Source organism: Xyrauchen texanus, chromosome 1 (assembly GCF_025860055.1).
Source record: "Xyrauchen texanus isolate HMW12.3.18 chromosome 1, RBS_HiC_50CHRs, whole genome shotgun sequence".
Lineage (NCBI taxonomy): Eukaryota > Metazoa > Chordata > Actinopteri > Cypriniformes > Catostomidae > Xyrauchen > Xyrauchen texanus.
The window spans coordinates 24,160,473-24,174,742 of NC_068276.1; the positions used below are offsets into that span (position 1 = coordinate 24,160,473).

Consider the following 14,270-nt stretch of genomic DNA (forward strand, 5'->3'; position numbering starts at 1 on the left):
CTCAGAATGGATGTAAAAACAACAGGTCTAAAGATTAACCCTGTTTAGGTTTATTTAATATAAACAGGATTAGATCACATCTTTATGTAATCAAAAATAAACAAATAAATATTTTAGCCTATTTTTATGATTAACGCATTTCCAGTGTATAACCAAATTCCATCAAATTGAATTGAGTGATCTTTAACTAAATTGATACACAAAGTCTGTCCCAGTCACAGCTGCTTCATTCTTATAACAGCACCCTATTGAATTAGGGGAAATCATAATTTAATAATATTAATAGAATTTAAAACAAAATAATGTATATGTTTTAAATAATAGAATGTCTTGCTAGTCAATGGGTTTTATTTAGTTAGTAATTGAAAGAAAATCTGAAATGTACAGATGCCAACTTTCTTTATCTTACTATTTGAAATTGTATGAATGTCAATGGCTGCAGTTGCTGTAACTGTAGTCTAATGCAGAGTCTTCCATATTTGACACACTCAATTCAGGACCTGCAGCAGCTGCAGCACTCTTCTAATGAAGTGATGAGTAGGAGGCCAGGGTCAGTGCATGTCTCCAAAATATTGAAGTCAGCTTAATGCCGGAGGTTTCAGCAAGGTGAAAAGCCAAATCCATTATGACCGCATTCTGAGATATAGGACAGATGTATATGAAAATAAATAATTGCTAGAAGCACAGGTTTATAAAAAGAATGTTTATTATATGTCAAGGATCAGCCTGTAGCAAGAAATACATTAGTCACACTTAATGTTGTAGTTTCAGATGCAAATTGTTTCTACCGGCCCAGCAAATTCTGAATGACAATTTAATAAGAATGTCACACTTACTGCCAAGTTTCTGTCCAACAACTCTATCTCTACTTTCTGCATTTTTAAGGCCCTGTATGCCATTTCTTGCTTCCTGTAGATACTTCTTATACAGGGTCTTAACATCTTCCACAGGTTCCTTTTGAATGAGAATTAAAAGTACCACAATGTGCATTTCATGTCACCAAATAGCTTATGTTATCAGATGTCCAATTTTAATTATTAGATATTAAGCATGAATTATAATACTTATCTCATGTTAAGATTCCTTATATACCCTTAAGTATTAAAATGAACTGCATTAACTTACTGAGTCCTCCTCTTCCTCTGATAATATAGGTGGCTGAAGCAGGGTCAGTCCATGTTCAGTCACTGAATCGATGAGACATGGATGATGTGTGTATACTGTAATCCCAGTTTCTAGAGACAATTAAACAATGCGGTGCACATACCTTTGCCATAAGTGCTGCAGCCAGCCACATCTCTAGGATCAGAGCAGCAGCCCCTGACTCTACTCTGTATGACAGGGCCACATCATTCTCAGGAACCAGCTCTTCTGCAGGTGTGTACTCCACTTTTGTTGGAATTAATAACCTCTTCACTTCTTATTCACTGCAGCCCTTCTCTTGTTGACTAAAGTATGAACATCCTTGCTGTTATTCAATTCTAAGACACTTAAATATACTGTAAATTAGCCCAAAGACAACCCCTCACCTTGAAGGATGTTCTTGTGTTTCACCTTCACTTGCATCCATGTGCTTTTTGGGCCCACGGGGTTGGATCTGTAATCGAAAAGTAGGTGTAATTACCAGTTCAGTTAGAAGAAAGACAATGTCATCATATTGTTAGAACAAGTTTACTTCATGTATACAGTATAAAGCAAGGGTTTGTTAAATTTTGTGAGAAATTGAAATATGCATTTAACAAAAACCCAGTATTAAGCTCATGCGAAACTTAAGTTGAGTTGCCAAAAATCAGCTACATTTTTTATTGTGCCTCCCACAATAAAATGTATCAAGTCAATGATTATTCATTTTGTCAATGTGATTGTCCAATTATTTGACCTTTCTTGTTTTTGTTGTCATTTTCTGATTTTGTTGTTCATTAATTTGATCTGTTTTGCCTTCATATTTCTATTTTGTTTCGTAAAGCTACCCTGATAGTGTTAGAAAGGCAATAACTTGTTATTATTAAGTCAAGTTAAAATGTAGCCTAATGTACAAGTATATATATTATTAAACTAAAGTGTAACGTAGTGCATATGTGTTAGGAGTTACTGTCTTTATTTTTTACATTACATATTTTAGCCAACAAGTGGTGGCAAAAGATAATTTTTGTGTGTAATATGAGCCAGTTGGTGACGTAAAGTGAATCCGTTAGTCATTGTTTACATAAAACAGCGCTCTGTGAGTTTCCACATTGGATACTGTTTAAAATGGCGGAGGACATCGCTGTATCTTTAGTGAATAACATTTGTGCACCGGCTACCGCGAAATAGAGAGGAATACCCCGCTTGTAGTCTATATTCCACTGAGAAATCTGATCTTCAGAAAGCTGTAAGCATCTCTGATTGGGCGTGGCAACTGGTGATCACACACGCTCCATCTCTCTCTCTCTCTCTCTCTCTCACACACACACACACACACATCCATCCAGCTATCCTTATTCATCCAATGACTTTTTAGAAACAGCACAAGCCATGATACTATTTCTGAAGTCTTTATATATATAATTAATAGATTATTTCAATTGCTTTGCAGTGTATGCATCACAACAAAGTATGTAAATGAGTGTATGGAGTGGTGGTGGTGGTAGTGGGCTAAAGTACTGAACTGGTAATCAGAAGGTTGCTGGTTCTATCCCCACAGCCACCACCATTGTGTCCTTGAGCAAGGCACTTAACTCCAGGTTGCTCCAGGGGGATTGTCCCTGTAATACGTGCACTGTAAGTTGCTTTGTATAAAAGCGTCTGCCAAATGCATACATTTAAATGTAAGGTATATGTAAACTTTAAGCCAGGCTTCAAATGCAACACTGATATGCAACAGGGGTCCTGGCTCCATCACAAGCACATATACTTATGGGTTTAACTTGGCAGGTATTTTACGCCACACATCATGTCTGACTTTTGCAGCAGCTACAGTGTTCCCTTTGGTTTTTATGATATGCCTTACTTCATCATATCCTTCCATCATGAGCTGCAGTTCAGAAGCACTGAAATAAGCCACACGCTGTTTAGCAAGGTTGAAATGTATCACTATTTCAGTATTCGGTTTGGCAAACTATTGACTCCTCAGTTATCTTAATAAGCAACAGTCTGTTTTAAATGATCTAGATATTTGAATCCGATCTACCTATTGAAAGAACTGACAAAATCCACCATATCAGTTATTGAGCTAGCTCAATCCGGGACTGAGGGACATGTCAACTAATCCGTGCTTTGTTAAACCACAGTCGAAGAGCTGCAGGACACAACCAGAGGAGTTTCTCTGTAAAAACATTGAATATAAAAACTAAGCATGTCACTAATCTTTACACATTAATAACTTTTAAAGTGATTTTTATTCATGTTTGTGCCATAAGTATCAATAAGATAAAATGGTGGCTAAAACTGATCAACTGAACGTTGTTGGCTATGTTTGTGGCCGATAACCTCGTGAGCTGCCTATATGTCATGCCTTCAAATGCTGTCTAGCTAGGTGGCTGACTAGCTGGATACTATTGGGTTTTGAAACACGTTCATGCTCCCAATAGCTTAAAGCAGAAGGCGCGACAGACCTCGACCAAAAAGAAGACGACTTTACAGCCGTACACACGAAGAAGAGAGAAGTCCTCGCATGTCAGCTGTAGGTTTTGCTGGAGGAAAATTATGTCCCATGCATCACATCCATACTTAATGAAATTATGAATTTAGCGTACTGAGATTTAAGGACGCAAACCGGACACAGTGAAGGTTTGTTGATTATTTTATAATGGCTAGCCCAACCTGATAACCTTAGCGAGTGTGTCAAATTAGTCTGGTAGGAAGGGGGGGTTCACCTGCACCCGAAAGGTATATTTTTTTAACCTAGTTTTTTGTAATCCTTAAGGTGTCTAGAAAAGGAATTTTGATGTTTCCCACGCAAATTATTGTCCCATATGTGATTTTTTTGTTTCATCTTTTGTGTCCGTGCTTGATTTTTGGCTGCGGAAAATGAAAATTTTAAATCTACATAGAATCTGAACAATATATCCTACAGACACAATCTACCCCATTTTCTCTTCGTCTTTGCATGAGGAATTGATAGATATGAGGATTGTCATGATTAGATGATGTATAGTGCATACAAACTCAAATAAACACCAAAAAATTAAAAAAAATGGTGACATTGGATCACTGGAACTCCTCCCCTATGGACCCTATTGATATATGTTTTCTAACTTTTGTATTTTTACAGTCTTTAAGATGTCTAAGAAGAAAATATTGATGATCTCCACCTGAAATATTGTCACATGTATGTCTTTTCTGGCTATATTGGTTGCCACCCTGGATATCCAAAAATGCAAAAAAGAACATTTACGCAGTCTGTTTTTCTCCTTTAGTTTTCGATTTGATAGATATCCTCCATTTTTCATAACTGGCTATATAAATTGTTGTTGAGCACATTACTGCTTGTTTCCAACGTCAATTGTTGCACATTAAAAATATAACGTAGATATTTTAAATAAATAATAAATTTTAAGATACAATGTGTTCAAAAATATACATTAGTTAAAAATCACATCGTGCAATTAGGATTCACTGGTAGTGTGAGGTTTATTTAACATACATTTTTAAACTAACTACACACATACATAGCCTACATGATGCACCAACACACAATTAGAAAGATCTTTCTTGGTGATGAGAGCATGTAGCATTATGGAAGCCCACATTAACTATATTGGTCTCTCCAGGTTTCTGTTAAGTTAAATGTTGCTATGGCTTTTTCAGCTATTAAACTCTCAGCAGTGTTGAGGTTAACCCATTTCTGGGCACACTGAACAAATGATGCCCAACTTGTTTGAGAAAATAAGGTTATTGGGCTTTTTGCCTTAGAAGCAACGTATACAGCACTTCATGTTGTCGCCAACCCACTGTCAATCGCATCCCGCTTTGTTGTTATGCAGTGTATGTAAATAAATTAGGTGACAAAAGAGGTCTTCTGACGGTAAGTGCACAATGTATAGTATAGTTCGTGTAGACAAAAAGTATATAAAGCATATTTTAATAGCAGGATTTCGTTATCAAGAGAGCAACGTTACGGTATCAACTATGTTGGTTGTCAGGGAGATGTGACAGGTTGTCAAGGAGACGGGTGATTTGTTTACGTTTTCTGACTCTACGATTTAGTAGTCCTACAAATGTGTATGCTAATCATCCTCAAAAAAGAGAAGGGAGATATCGATGGTGAGTCTGAAAAATATACTCCTCTACCAAGTTTGAAGCTGCCTTGAAGACATTAGGGAAAAATAAAGTAAACACTGTTATACTATAATAGCTAATTGGCTAGTTGGTGATCATTGCTAATCATGCCCAAGTCAAAGTCTAAGTCAAAGAAACCCAAGGAAGAAAATGATAGTGAGTCTGAAGAGTTCAATCCTGCTACAAAGAAATCCAAGAGAGATGATGGTGTGAAATCAAAAGACCATGGTCCTGAAAATTGTATTTTACATGTACATGGCTTTGAGCATGCAGATTTCACACCACTTAGTAAGATTAAAGGGTCTGCTACTGACAAGCTGGCTCTGCTACATAGCATTCGTGATAGACGTCTCCAAGAAGCTCTTGATTCGCCGTTTCGCATGGATGATGTCTGTAATCTCATTCCAGAGAGTCTTGTAGGTGCCAGTTTAGAAACAACTGGCTATCATCGAGCCTGCTACCAAAAGTTTACAAAGAACCAGGAACGCTTACAGGAAAGACTTACTGTGACATCTCAGCAAGCTTCAACGTCACGCTCACCGCGTAAATGTGGGTCCTCCTCAGCTAAGCAGCTGTTCCCCCCAGAGTGTATCTTCTGTGGAAAGCTGGAAGTGAAAGTATTGGGAAAGACCGAACGATGCATCAAGTTCCCAGTATATAAGGCTAAGGATGGAGTATTGAAGGAGCCTACATGGAAACAGATTATGCCTCAAGCCTATGAACTTGGACTTCACCGTCTACATCGCATGGTGCAAGGTGAGGACCTTTTTGCGAGAGAAGCAAATTACCATCAGTCATGTCGCAAGTCATTCAACCTGAAATATGCAAACCATATCACATCCCGAGGTAAAGCCCTTGCTACCAACCCTGTCAGTGAAACAGAGCAGACTACCATGGCTGCTGCACATCAGATGTAATTTAATGCTGTACTTGATGTCATTCAAGATCAAGTGATAAAACAGAACAAGATTGTGCGGCTTGCATCACTGCGTCTTGTCTACACCCAAGAGTTGGAGAGAAATGGCTTCCCCAATCCCGAGTACAGAAGTGAGAAAATGAAGAGAAAACTTGAGAAGCATGAGGGGATTGGCATTTCTATGGTCACAGCAGATTTGAAGGGTTGTATCACCCATAGCTTGATATTCAGTGCTAGCTTATCCATCTCAGATGCTGTGAGAAATGCATATGAGATGGGGAGCACGGACAAGTATGAAGATGTGGCCCTTCTTCTTCGTGGTACAATCAAGAAGACATACAGAAAGTCAAATTCTCTTCCTTGGCCTCCCACAGCTGATGATCTGGTCATGTCCTTGGATGACCTCCTCCCATCTAATCTCATGAGGTTCCTGACCCTCATGATTTCTGGTGATGCTGACTTGGAGAAGAGTGAGAAGACAAGACGCCTTGTGCTGTCTATAAGTCAGGTATGACAACTCTCCACTTTGGTATATTTTTAGTTTTTCAATATTGCATATGTTTTATTTTGTGTACACTATAGTTGCTTGAACACTTCAATGCTAATTGCTTTCTTTATTATTTCAGGACATCTGCCGTGCTGTGACAAAGGGAGAGTGGAAGTTGCCTAAGCATATCCTCCTCTGTACCACTATACGTCACCTTTATTGCAGTAAACTACTGACTACCATTCTTAGTAGGCTAGGTCACTGTGAAACTTATGACTTTGGCTTGGAACTTGAGACCGCTCTAACCAAGGCCCTCAATGAGGTTTCCATCTCTCTCGGTCCACAAATTATTACTGGTGAGGGAAACTATGTGTTTCATCTCGAGTGGGACAATCTGAACAAAATAACGACAAACATTCATGGCTCAAATGTGGTGAACTGGACCGGTGGGATCATGATACAGGAGGTGAAACCTGGATTTGATGCCCCCAACCCTCTGGAAATTCCACGAATGCTCCCACTCTACGAGCGGAACAAGATCCAAGGTGGATCTGTCCCAGCTTCCGCCCTGCAGAGACAACCTGGTCCCACACATCAACCGTGTCAACCACCGTCTGGCCATCTACAAGAGAGCAGCCACACCAATATTCTGGTGTCCCAAGCCCCATGATCCTGGCCAAGGCTGGGAAAAGACTGAAGAGGGTACCCTGGAACCAGTGTGGTCTTGTGGACCTATCCTCCCTACTTCACTCACTGACTTGCTGGAGGAAACAGTCGAGGAGATGGATGGAGATGGTGAAGAAGATGAGGAGCAAGAGATTGATTATGAAGACCTGCTGTATGATGAATAGACATCATTGCCCTTGACCTTTTGACCTTTGATTAGAATAACTTTTTTCTATTTCAGTTTATTATAATGGGGATTTGTTATACCCTATATATACTGTACACATATTTGACTATATGCGTGGTTTTCTGTTTTGTTTCAATAAATATAATACCAATATAACGGTTTGATAGTAACTCATTATGGGAGATGTTCATTTGGACCAACATGTGACAATATTTCAGGTGGGGATCATCAACATTTGCTGCTTAGACATCTGAAAGACTGTAAAAATACAAAAGTTAGAAAACATATATCAATAGGTTCCATAGGGGAGGAGTTCCAGTGATCCAATGTCGCCATTTTTTTTTTAATTTTTTGGTGTTTATTTGAGTTTGTATGCACTATACATCATCTAATCATGACAATCCTCATATCTATCAATTCCTCATGCAAAGACGAAGAGAAAATGGGGTAGATTGTGTCTGTAGGATATATTGTTCAGATTCTATGTAGATTTAAAATTTTCATTTTCTGCAGCCAAAAATCAAGCACGGACACAAAAGATGATACAAAAAATAACATATGGGACAATAATTTGCGTGGGGAACATCAAAATTCCTTTTCTAGACACCTTAAGGATTACAAAAAACTAGGTTAAAAAAATATACCTTTCGGGTGCAGGTGAACCCCCCCTTCCTACCCTGCTAATTAAGCTGTTCATGTATGGATGCTTTTGTTGCTAAATGTAAGAGGAGTAACCGCTTTTAAAAAACAAACGGCCAGCAGCACCTTAACATTTGTGTTATTAGTTTACAGTAAATTAGAGCACTCTGTGTTACTAAATTACCTGCCACACACTATTTTTGGGTCATTTCTACATTTTACCAGATTTACATTTTTTAGTAGGCTTGTTAAAAAGAATAACGACAATAACAACTGCTGTGGGGCTAAGTCCAAATGTATATAATTTAATCATTTTAATTTCTTTCACAAGTATAATTTCCTCATGTCCTCAGAGCTACTTGTCAAACATCTTTGACAAAAGTTTTTTTGCTAAATCATTGGATTTCTATTTTTTCTTCTCCCTTACATTTAAGTGTTTAGTAGTTATACATTCTCTTGCTTAAATGTGTTATTTGTGGTGTATGTGTCATTTAAATACTGATTGTGGAGCTTTTGTCATGCTGCATTGACTTTTAATTGAAAATCTATGTTATAAAATGATAACACATGCTGGAGGTGGCATCAGCCATTCAGTAAAATAATGTTGGGGCCTAAATGTGTCTCTTCAGTGATGAAACAAAGAGTTTCATTTTTCAAAAGTTTCAAAGCTCACTGAATTGTAGGAATGTCCCACTTGCAATGTACTTGAAAAAATTGTATGATAGGGTCTGACATTTCTAGATGTGAATCGTGTTTTTTGTGTCTTTGCAGTGGTTTCGGCTCTGGACAGGCTCATCATGGGGTCTTCAGTGAAGTATGGCTCTCGGGGCCCTGCGCTCATCCCCCGAATGAAAACTAAGCACCGGATCTATTTCATCAGCCTATTCTCTGTGGTTTTTACTAGGGCTGATCGCAACGGGCATGTTCCAGTTCTGGCCTCACTCCATTGAGTCCTCAGTAGAATGGAGTCTGGACCCCCGCAGTGTGCATGATGCCCCTTTGGTCAGGATACCTGTGAGCAGCCCTATTCCAGAGAGGGGTGACCTGAGCTGTCGAATGCACACCTGCTTTGATGTGTATCACTGTGGATATAATCCCAAGAATAAAATCAAGGTGACTGTAACACAGTTAAAGGATGGGCAAGGAGGAGGCGAGAACCGCCTTGTCAACATAAATTATATTTAATGAGAACTTAAACCAAAAGCATACACAAACACACACATGACGGACATGCCCGTAATTCTCTCTCTCTCGAACCATCGTCACTGGCCGCCTTTATCCCTCATCAGGCCAATTGGGGACCGGGCGCGCGATATTCAGACCGGCCCCGCCCCCCTCCGCTCCACAGTGACATACAGGCAGATACTATTTTGTAATTGATGAATGTTTATAAGTCATTGCAGTGCTTCTCTAAACATGCATTGATCTATTTTTTTTCATCTATTTGTATGCAGGTGTACATCTTCAGCAATTTGTGGATGAGGTAAGGGTCCCCATTAGCAGCACTGGCCTGTCCTGAGAATACAATGACATGCTGAGTGTCATCTCGGACAGTGACTTCTACACTGATGATGTGACCAGAGTGTGCTTGTTCATACCCTCCATTGATGTGCTGAATCAGAATTCTCTGCGGATTCGGGAGACTGCTCTGGATCTAGCCATATTTCCAAGGTAGATATGTTTATCCCTCAAAATCTGCAAATCAGTCTTGCCTACTTGTGCTCTACAGTTTTCTTGATGTTGCTATTGATCTGCAGCTCTCTCTTTTTTCCCTAAACCGCTGCTCTGTTACCGTGCCACTGCTGGGGCACTCTATATTTTACATATAACACTTACATTAACGCTGTTTTAACTCAGCATTTTTAATAATACATTTACAGATGGGACGAAGGCATGAACCACTTGCTGTTTAACACGCTTCCTAGAGGACCACCTGACTACAACACGGCTCTGGATGTACCCAGAGACAGGTGAGATTTTCATTCTGATCTAATATCTATACACAAGCTTGAAACTTTACCTTTTATAAGATATTTTTGCATATGTAATAAGTGACTTGCAACAGTATTCAGGTCCTTGTTTTGAACTGCAGTTCATGTACCTTTTATTTATTTATTGTTTTCATTTTTATTTTATTTTTTTCAGTTCTCCAGTTCATATTGGCAGTCAAAGAATTCATTGTTTCCACACTAATTGCAAGCCATCCAATACAAAATAATGGGTTTAAAAGAGCAAGGTTTTAAGTAATGGTTTTGTACATATTTCAAGCTTGATGACCATGACGTTCTCAGAAGGCTCATCAAGATACATTTTTTTAGACCTTTGTCATAAAGTGCATTCTCCAAGATTGCAACATCTGGCATTGATCTGGTCTTCATTTCTTAAAAGCATCGCAAGCTTAAGTTGATCTTAGAGAGCATTGTCGCCAATGGATTCTACGATCTGTTTAGGCTTACGATGCTTTTGGCACAGCACTGAGCATTTAACTCTTAGCAGTCCCCTTCATACAGCTGCTTATCCTGTGTGTCCAAACTTTCAAAATTTTGAATCAAGACATAAGCACTATATTCTTGATGTTTGATTTAGTACCATGTGCTTTTAGCCAATTTTACAGCTTTGTTACCATTAAGATGTAATGTCATCTTTACAGCTCAAATAATACACAAGTTTTAAGTTGCAAGTGTTATTAGAAAATGATAAGATTCACATTTCTGTTTAAACCCTAAAAAAATTGGCCACAAATATTTGCTTTGAACAAGACTTTGAATTGAACTATTCAAAGGATTAATTATTCACTCCAAAAGATTTGTCAATAACAGCATGACTAAAAAAAAAATCAGGGAATGTGTTGATTTGTTTTTTCTTAATACAGCAATAAATAAATTAGTTATGTTAGATTTGTATTGTCAGATTGGTTGTATCGTACAGTAAAGCATGTGAGTTACAGGAGTGTTTTTTCATTTTGCTCTTGGTGTGAATAGACCATCAGCAATTTTATTCTTCATGTTTCCTTTCTTTTTTGGTCTGATCTGTCTTTTAATATAAGGATTTGAAGTGTGTGCCATGCTAAACCATTTGAGTAAGGAATAATAAACTGGATGTGATGTGAGCCAGCAGAGGGCAGTGTAGCTCTATGTTTGAACTTGTTGACAAGCTCTAAATGGATCTATAGAAGAGTTTTTGATCTCTGGATAGTTATGTTTACAATTATTTGCAACATAGCAATTTTTTACCTCTGTTTACTGAATGAACTTTACATTTTTTTACATTTTAGTATTTCTTGGCTTGGGTTGAGAGAGACTCTAGTTCTTGCAAATTGCATTATGAGACATACATCCATCATCTAATTCAAATAGACATCAATTCCAGCAAGGCCATTCACACAGATAAGTTACTTACATTCCACTAAACTGTTCTTTTAAGATGTGTGTACTCATTTGATTCTTGCACTGACCTATTTCCCAATATGTACAGTATTTGATACATGTATGGTCAACCAAGTTCCCTAGACCCCAAGATCAAAGATGCAGTTGAGAGTAGTCATGAAAGAGAAGAGTACACTACCGCCGAGAGCAGACAGAGAAACCTATTCTGCTGGTATTTAATGCAATAAAGGCCATGTTTCCGCTCTTTTGCTTTGGGTGGAAAAGGTGAGTTTTATGTACTAGAAATCCCTGAAATTATGAACACTTATCTGGAGCTGTAGGGAATTTCCTGGGCTCATCCAGCTGTGCCCCATTTGGCATGCAGCCTCATCAGAACCAGCTGCTCGGGTGGACATATGTGTGGGGTGAGATATAAAGACAGTGTATGTTGCATGGCCATACAGTATTTGCATCTCTCCCTTCACTCACTTCATTCCCCTTTAAATTAAGTCTTCCCTAAAACCGAGCACCTTTTGAAGTTTTATTGACTCGTAGAGCGAGTACACAAAGGCAACTCTGTTAAATGCTTTGGAGTGGTGTGTTCGCACATTTGTCGTTTAAAACCAGATTTAGGAAGTGTTTTATCTTCAGCGCCTTTTGCAGATATTCATGGCGACAGAGTTGTCATCTTCATTGCTTTTGTTTTGCAGAGCTCTGTTGGCGGGGGGAGGCTTCTCCACATGGACTTACAGGCAGGGTTATGATGTCAGCATCCCGTGTATAACCCCTTATCTGCTGAAGTGCACCTCCTTGAGAGGCAACCAGGGTGAGATCCAGCTCGTCTACTTGTACTTGACTCATTTGCTGGTTTTTATTTAAAGCAATTAAAATATGTCTTCCGTTACTTACCTTTTATGTTGTTCCAAACCCATATGTCTTGCTTTCTTCTGTGGAACACAAAAATGCAGATTGTTATGGACAGACTGCCTCAGTCACCATTCATATTCATTGTATGGGAAAAAAAAGTTGTAATGAAAGTGAATTGTGTTGAACATTCTGCCTTGCATCATCTTTTGTTTCCATAGGCGAGAGAAAGTATTACAGTTTGAAACCACATGAGATTGAGTAAATTATGACAGAATTTTCATTTTTAGGTGAGATATCCCTTAAATGATCGTAGAACTCTGGTAGCTTAATAGCATCTTGTAATATATTTTTGGTTTAGGCCCCGCCACTACTTCATTCTGTCATCTCAGACAACCATCCATCGGGAATACCGTGCAGAACTCAAGAGGCTGAAGGAGGAGAATGGGGAGGCCTTGCTCCTCCTAGACAAATGTAGTAACCTCTCTCAGGGATTGGCTACGGTCAGAAAGCGTTGCTACAAGGGCCAGGTCCACGACTACACTCAAATCCTACAAGTTTGTGTCTCTCTACATCCTTTCATATTAAACAACTATCAATTCACATTTTCATAATTGAAGGAATAGTTCACCCAAAAAATAAAATTCTCTCATTCATTTACCCTGATGCCATCCTAGATGTGTATGAATGTTTTTCTTTAGCAGAACACAAAATTAAGATTTTTAGAAAAATCTTGAAGCTCTGTAAGTCTTTGCACATTTATTAAATGAAAAACTGAAATATTACATTGACATAAGTGTTCAGACCCTTTGTTATGATGTTTGAAATTTAGCTCAGATGCACACGTTTCTCTGTACCATCTTTGAGATGTTTCTACACTTTGATTTGAGTCCACCTGTGATAAATTCAGTTGATTGGACATGATTTGGAAAGGCACACACCTGTCTATATAAGGTCTCACAGCTGAAAATGCATATCAGAGCAAAAACCAAGCCATGAGGTCAAAGGAACTTCCTGCAGAGCTCAGAGACAGGATTGTGTCGAGGCACAGATCTGGGGAAGGCTACAAAACATTTTGGCTTTATTGAAGGTTCCTAAGAGCCCAGTGGTCTCCATCATTCTTAAGTGGAAGAAGTTTGGAACAACCAGGACTCTTCCTAGAGCTGTCTGCCCTGCCAAACTGAGCAATCGGGGGAGAAGGGCCTTGGTTAGAGGAGGTGACCAAGAACCCAATGACAACTCTGGTTGAGCTCCAGAGATCATGTTTGGAGATGGCAGGAACTTGCAGAAGGACAACCATCACTGCAACACTCCAACAATCTGGCCAGACGGAAGGCTCTCCTCAGTACAAGACACATGAAAGCCTGTTTGTAATTTGCAAAAAAGCACCTAAAGGACTCTCAGTCTGTGAGCAACAAGATTCTCTGGTCTGATGAATTGAAGATTGAACTGTCATGTCTGGAGGAATCCAGGCACCACTCATCACCTGGCCAATACATCCCAACTGTGAAGCATGTGTTTTTCAGCGTCAGGGACTGGGGAACTAGTAAGGGTTGAAGAAAAGCTGTTTGCAGCAAGATACATAGATATCCTTAATGAAAACCTGGTCCAGAGCACTCAGGACCTCAGACTGGGCCAAAGGTTCACTTTCCAACAGGATAATGACCATAATAACAATGCCAAGACAATGCAAGAGTGGCTGAGGGACAACTGTCCTTGAGTGGCCCAGCCAGAGCCCAGACTTGAACCCAATTGAACATCTCTGGAGAGACCTGAAAATGGCTCCCCATCCAATCTGACAGAGCTTGAGAGGATCTGCAGAAAAGAATGACAGAAATTCCCCAAATCCAGGTGTGCAAAGCTTGTCGCATCATACCCCAAAAGACT

The 14,270-nt window shown here is 39.1% G+C and overlaps 2 pseudogenes; one reads left to right on the plus strand and one right to left on the minus strand.

Moving 5' to 3' along the window:
• Window positions 1–714: 714 nt before the first annotated feature.
• LOC127645220 (uncharacterized) lies at window positions 715–3,198 on the minus strand (annotated as a pseudogene).
• Window positions 3,199–5,496: 2,298 nt separating this feature from the next.
• The window catches only part of LOC127629678 (exostosin-2-like), a 54,148-nt pseudogene continuing 45,374 nt past the window's right edge, over window positions 5,497–14,270 (plus strand).